At 43.6% G+C, this 6,441-nt stretch overlaps 1 protein-coding gene across 2 annotated transcripts in view; it reads right to left on the reverse strand.

Moving 5' to 3' along the window:
* The window catches only part of LOC147057660 (neutrophil cytosol factor 2-like), a 47,363-nt gene extending 41,262 nt beyond the window's left edge, over window positions 1-6,101 (reverse strand). For both annotated transcript variants that reach the window (XM_085910743.1, XM_085910742.1), the window contains exon 1: window positions 5,955-6,101. The gene's annotated coding sequence lies outside the window, so the exon portion shown is untranslated. The remainder of the gene's footprint in view (window positions 1-5,954) is intronic.
* Window positions 6,102-6,441: the final 340 nt, after the last annotated feature.

Genomic DNA, 6,441 nt, shown 5'->3' on the forward strand with positions numbered 1-6,441 from the left:
AAGTACCAGGCAATACGTAGTTTCATACCTGGCTCTTTATTTTACAAAACAAGAGCTCAACATATGAGCCAACACAGTGCTAGAAGCTAGCGCCCTGGATCGCTCTTCCCATCTCCCCCCCCCGCTGCCCTCACGGCCTTGCTAGCCAATCGGAAACTTCTGAAATCTAAGAACATAGACGTTGATACTCTAAATAAACTATATATCAAATAACAAGTTTATCGAACCATCTGTGTCCCTCCAAATCATAAAATCTCCTGACTCCGAAAGTCAGTGAATGGAATTCATTGTCAGTGAGGACCAATTATTCCACAGCCATAGTGTGCCCTCATGCGGTTTAAAGTGAAAAGAACTTGTGACGTGATCAACTATACTAGTAAGTCAGTAATGTGTTAATGGTACAAATTTGTGAATAATTACACGGAAGTCGCTCCTGCGTAGAGATGCACCGATCCGATATCGGCCCCGATATCAACAAAATAGATGGATCGGGTATCGGAAAATGCAGCCGATCTGTGAGCCAATCTATATCTAATCTATTAATTATTATTAATTATATCTAAACTATTAATTAAATCTATTGGGACGCAGGCTACGTCATACGTCAGCCGCACGTGTGCCGCATGCCACGAGCCTTTTCTAAACAAACGCAAACATGGAGCGAACGAAAGAGTCAGCTGTGTGGAGGTATTTTAAACTGAACACGCCAACTACCTCGACGGCAGTTTGTAATGTCTGCAAAGCTAATGTTGCCAGGGGTGGTGGTAGTACTGCTAGTTATAGTACTACCGATTTAATTAAACATCTCCAGAAAACACCACGCAACGGAGCGCCAGGAGTTCCAGCAGTTGGGCAAATCAAAGCGAGCGGGAAGTGGACCTACACAGCAGTTAACGTTAGCAAATGCACTGCAAAGACGGGAGAAATTCCCAGGCAATAGCGCAAAAGCTATGAGAATTACCAAGAAAGTGATGGAATTCATAGTTTTAGATGGACAACCGATGAGTGTTGTTGAAACCGACGGCTTCCAACGTTTACTTGAGCACCTGGAGCCACGGTACAATTTGCCATCGCGCAAGTATTTTTCTGAGACCGCACTGTCAGAAATGTATGAGAAAGTATGCGAACACTTGTCACAAGAATTAAGAGATGTAGATGCCATGAGCTTCACAACTGATATCTGGAGCTCGGAGGTGTGCCCCATGTCTATGTTGAGTTTAACTGTGCACTGGTTAGACAGGAATCACACCCCTCGCAGTGCCGTGCTGCAAGCTAAAAACTTCCCCGCAGCACACAACGGTGACACAATTTTGACTGCCATTAAGGCAATGCTTTTTAAGTGGAATATTCCGCTCAACAAAGTGCATGTCATTCTCAGGGACAATGCCAGCAATATGAAAAAGGCCATGGAAATGATGGGAGTGTGCAGCTTGGGCTGTTTTGCTCACACACTACAACTCGTTAACAAAGGGCTACTGTCTCAGCAAAGTGTGAGCGATGCGATTGCAAACGGCCGACAGATTGTGAAACATTTCAAACATTCTCCACTTGCTTATTCACGGCTATATAACGTCCAACTCCAGATGCAAATGCAACCTAAACGCTTACAACAAGACGTCAGAACAAGATGGAACAGCACCTACTTCATGATACAGAGTCTGCTGGAACAGAAGCGCACACTAGGTGCCTATGTTGTGGATTATGATCTGCCCACAACACTGACTGCTAACCAGTGGGCCTTGCTGGAGAAAACTAGCACTGTTTTGGAACCATTTGAAGAGCTGACCAGGAAAATAAGCTCATCCACCGCCTCCACTGCTGATGTCATTCCAGCCATCACTGTCCTCAACCGCATCCTGACCAAGGAAGAAGAGACAGATGCTGGCATTAAAACGATGAAAAAGACCCTGCTCCAAGCTGTCAAACAACGTTTTGACTCAGTAGAAGATGAGCCTCTGTACGTCCTGTCCACTTTGTTGGACCCAAGATATAAGGACAGGTAAGATATTTTAAGCTAACATACTCAACAGGCCGTGAGCTATTAGCTGTGGTATAATCACAACATATTACGGTCTGAAGTGAGCTATTGCTTTTATATAACAGATACCAAGTATGGCAATATGAAAGTTATAGACACCTAAGCTGTTCTGTCTGTTTCAGATACTTTACAAGTGAGACTTCTACCAAGCATGCAAAAGATGCACTGTTGAAGGAGCTTGAAGACAGGGGCTTGACCAGCACAGCAGGAGCAGCAGAGGCTTCACAGCGACCAGAGAAGGCCCCTCAGATGGAGACTGCAGCAGAAGCAATAGCAGCTCCAAGCAAGAGCAGTTTCATGGAAGCATTTGAGCAAATTTTGGAGGAGAGTGAGGATGCAAGTGCAGTAAGCAGCTCAAGCCCTGTAGTTCAACTGAATGAATATTTAGCTGAGAAAACCATCACTGCATCAGACAGCCCATACATTTACTGGGAAGCCAACAAACATCGGCTACCTGATCTTGCTGCTACTGCCAAAAAGTATCTTTGTGCCCCCTGCACCGGTGTGGAAAGTGAGCGATTGTTCTGCAGTTTCCAACACTGTGAATGACAAGCGAAACAGACTGACTGCAGACAGAGCAGAAATGCTTGTCTTCTTGACAAAGAATTTGTCATTGCTGCTTAAGTGAGCATTAATGAGAGGGAGAGACTGCAAAAGTTTCAGAGCACTTGTTTTCAGGGAGCACTTCTCATTGCTGCCTAAATGAGCATTTAGAGCATCAACAGGTCATGAGTGGTGTGGAACGGCACCTAATGTTTACATGTTACTATTTCTTTTAATATTTGGTTAGTATGCTTGATCACCCTTTCTAAACTGCAACATTATTTATTTATTTTTTAAGAAGTTTGTATTGAATTTAAATGCTGATACACTTTATTGCTGCTGTTGCACAATTTTTGTTATAAATAAATAGTTCATTGCATTAATCTGCTTTATCTTGTTACATTTTGTCTTAGGAAAGAACTGTGTAGTCATGCCTGATGCCATTGCCTTTAGTCTTTTCTGTTCCACATGTAGAGGTATGTAGCTTTTTAAAGCGAGCATAATATCGGATATCGACCGATACGCAAAGCCAAGGCATCGGTATCAAAACTGAAAAAGTCGGATCGGTGCATCTCTACTCCCGAGTACAAATCGCCCCCTCACCCAAACTATGAAAAAAAAAACACGACTTATAGTCCGAAAAATACTCTAATCATAAATCTAGTTATCACTAATTGTATTACTAGTTGTACTCTAATTGTACAGAACGTTGACATATTTTCAATATCTTGTGTAGCCCCCACATGCTTGTATGCATGCTTGACACAATATCTGATGGAATGTTGTGTGTGGTTTGATAGGTGTGTTTGTTGTATTTTTTCATGGCCTTTTTGATGCATTTAAAAAAAAAAAAAAAAAAAAAAACCATAATCCAGGACAAAAAGCAGCACTACGCAATGAAGCTGCAGGTATATTAAAAACAGCTAAATCACCACCCAGTAATATTACAAAACAGGAAGCCAAAGCAATGATCACATGAGCAAAAAATAAAGACATTACAATCCTCCCAGCGGACAAAGGCAGAACAACAGTAATTATGGACACAGACACTTATGAAGAACAGATGCAACAGCTACTACTGGACGACACCTATGAAGTAATAAAAAAGACCCAACAGAAGACAAGAAAAATTAACTCAAAGCATTACTTAAACCACTACTCATTGAAAATAAGATAGAAAAACAGTCATACAACCACTTAATACCCACAGCAAACATCCCCAGAATCTATGGCACACCAAAAATCCATAAGCCAGCTACACCTCTCCACCCCATCGTAGACAGCAGAGGGTCAGTCACACAAATTTTAAAAGCACTCACAGAAATAATAAAACCACTACTAGGACTCACAGACCAACACTGCAAAAACTCAAAACAACTCACCACAGAACTCACGCACAAAGGTACAGAAGGATGAAATGTTCATATCACACGACGTCGTTTCACTCTTCACAAAAACACCCACACAGGCCACCATACACAGTACATGACAGACTATTAGCAGACATGACACTCGAGAAACGCACAAATCTAACAGCACAAATCACTCAACTCCATTTCATCGCCACCTCCACATACTTCCAATACAGAAACACAATCTACAGGGGGAAAAAAAAAAAAAAAAAAAAAAAGGGATTTCCCATGGGAGACTCTCTTTCTGCTATCATGTGCAATTTTTTTTTAAGGAGGATTTGGAACAGAAAGCACTCTCAACAGCACCGGACACATACAAACTCACACTATGTAGATGATATTCTAGGAAACAGAACAGGACATACATAACACCTCGCAGACCACCTCAACACCATAGATACCACCGGCAACATAAAATTCACTCATGAAGGAGAAACAGATCGATCGATAGCCTTTCTAGACATCAACACACACCACACAGACAATGGAGACATACAATTAAAAGTACACAGAAAACCCACACACACACCAACCAATACCTCCTCTGGACATCAGAACATCCCACTATACATAAACTGTCAGTGGTCAGAACACGAAACGAACGCACAACAATAATCACGGACCCGGAGGACATAACATAGGAAGAAAAACAACACACTCAAAAAATGTCTGTATCCACAATGGGCACCAACTAAAGGTGCAGAGCAGGTAAAAAAAACAAAAAATACACAACACGGGGAAAGAAAAAAGCAAACACGGAAACAAGAACCCAGCAGAATGGTGACGTTGTATGTGAGAGGAATTACGGAACGCATCAAGAGGGCCATGAAAAAATACACCTATCGAACCACACACAACACTCCGTCAGATACTGGTTCACACAAAAGACAGAATCAACCCGGAAAATAAATGCAACTCTATGTACGAGATACCATGCAAATCATGCAATAAATCATACATCGGGGAGACAGGGAGGAATTTCTTCACCAGGAAAACAGAACACAAGAAGGAGTGTCAGAAGGAGACAGCAACAAGACAAACAAGAGCAATAAAGCAACAAGCAGAACATGAACACTACAAGTCAGCCATTACCGACCACTGCAAAAGAGAAAATCACATCATGGACTGGGAAAAGGCCAGGCATCCGCACCGAAAAAAAATAAACATCAGCGTTGGATCAGGGAGGCCATTGAGATCCGTAAGCGGGGCCCGAGGACCATCAATAGGGACGAGGGAGCTTACATGCTCTCTACCACCTGGAGGAGCATTTTGGAGAGGTGAATGGACAGCAAATCTGCCAGGTGAGCCACGCTTTCATCCATCAGCTGATAGACGGCGTCACAACCACTCCAGTGACACTCTGATGAAGGTGCAAGTACACGCCGAAACATGTCAGGTAATGCAACCTAAAATAAATTGTTTGTGATAAAGGAACCAGTGAAGTGATTTACAAGTAAAACAAAATGAACTTAGTACAACAATTATTGTTGCATTTGTAATGTATGTATATGATGCACTTTTTCCACATTTTTTTTTTGTCTCACCAAGTGTGGCTTTCATGCATTGCTCTTGTTTGAAGCACGTGTGCTTTCAGCTCCCACTCATCGGTTATGAAATGCGCAGTTAGAGTAACAAATGACTCGGTGGCTGCAGATGTCAGATTTTAGATCACCAAAAATGATTCACGAGCGTGGCGCCGCTGATGCTCACTGCTCCCCTCTCCCCCAGGGGATGGATCAAAATCACATGGGGATGGGTTAAATGCAGAGGACAGAGCCCTTTGAGACTGCTTGTGATTTAGGGCTATATAAACTTGACTTGATTGATTGAGATGTCCACGCATCACATGTAACGGTGACTCGGTCTGCATTCAACAGCGATGATGTTATTTCTGTTTTAGTCTGCTTGTAGAGTGCCGGACGGCCGTGTCGGTGAAAGAGCGTCGGGGTGGGATGACGTACCTCAGCTCCTTTGCCTCCATCATTCTCCGAAATCCCCGATTCTCAACGATCGAGTACGGTTGCAAACGCATTGCATCGAATTCCGTGATGCCTCTCGACGATCGAAGCGTGGTCAAGGACAGGCAAGTGAGACAAAAGACATGAAGACATTACAACAGCAATGATCCGACGGGGAGTGAGGGGCAGACAGGACTTAAATACAAAACAGGTAACAAGAGGCAGGTGACTGTGGTCACATTGATTGAGGTGACACAGGAGGGGAGGTGCGACACGAACAGAAACCATGCCAACCTAGACACATAGCAAAACTGGGGATGAGACGTGACAGTACCCGCTCCAAAAAGGACGGCTCCCGACGTCCCAAAAAAACGAAACCCCCACGCGGGGGCCGGGGGGGAAGCGCACCAGTCAGAATGACCTCACTGGCCATGGCAAAGTCCTAACCGCGCTCGGCGGCATTCGGGAGAGTCTGGACCGCACTCGGCGG

This window comes from Syngnathus leptorhynchus, chromosome 4, assembly GCF_054491065.1.
Source record: "Syngnathus leptorhynchus isolate UIUO chromosome 4, UIUO_Slep, whole genome shotgun sequence".
Taxonomy (NCBI): Eukaryota; Metazoa; Chordata; class Actinopteri; order Syngnathiformes; family Syngnathidae; genus Syngnathus; species Syngnathus leptorhynchus.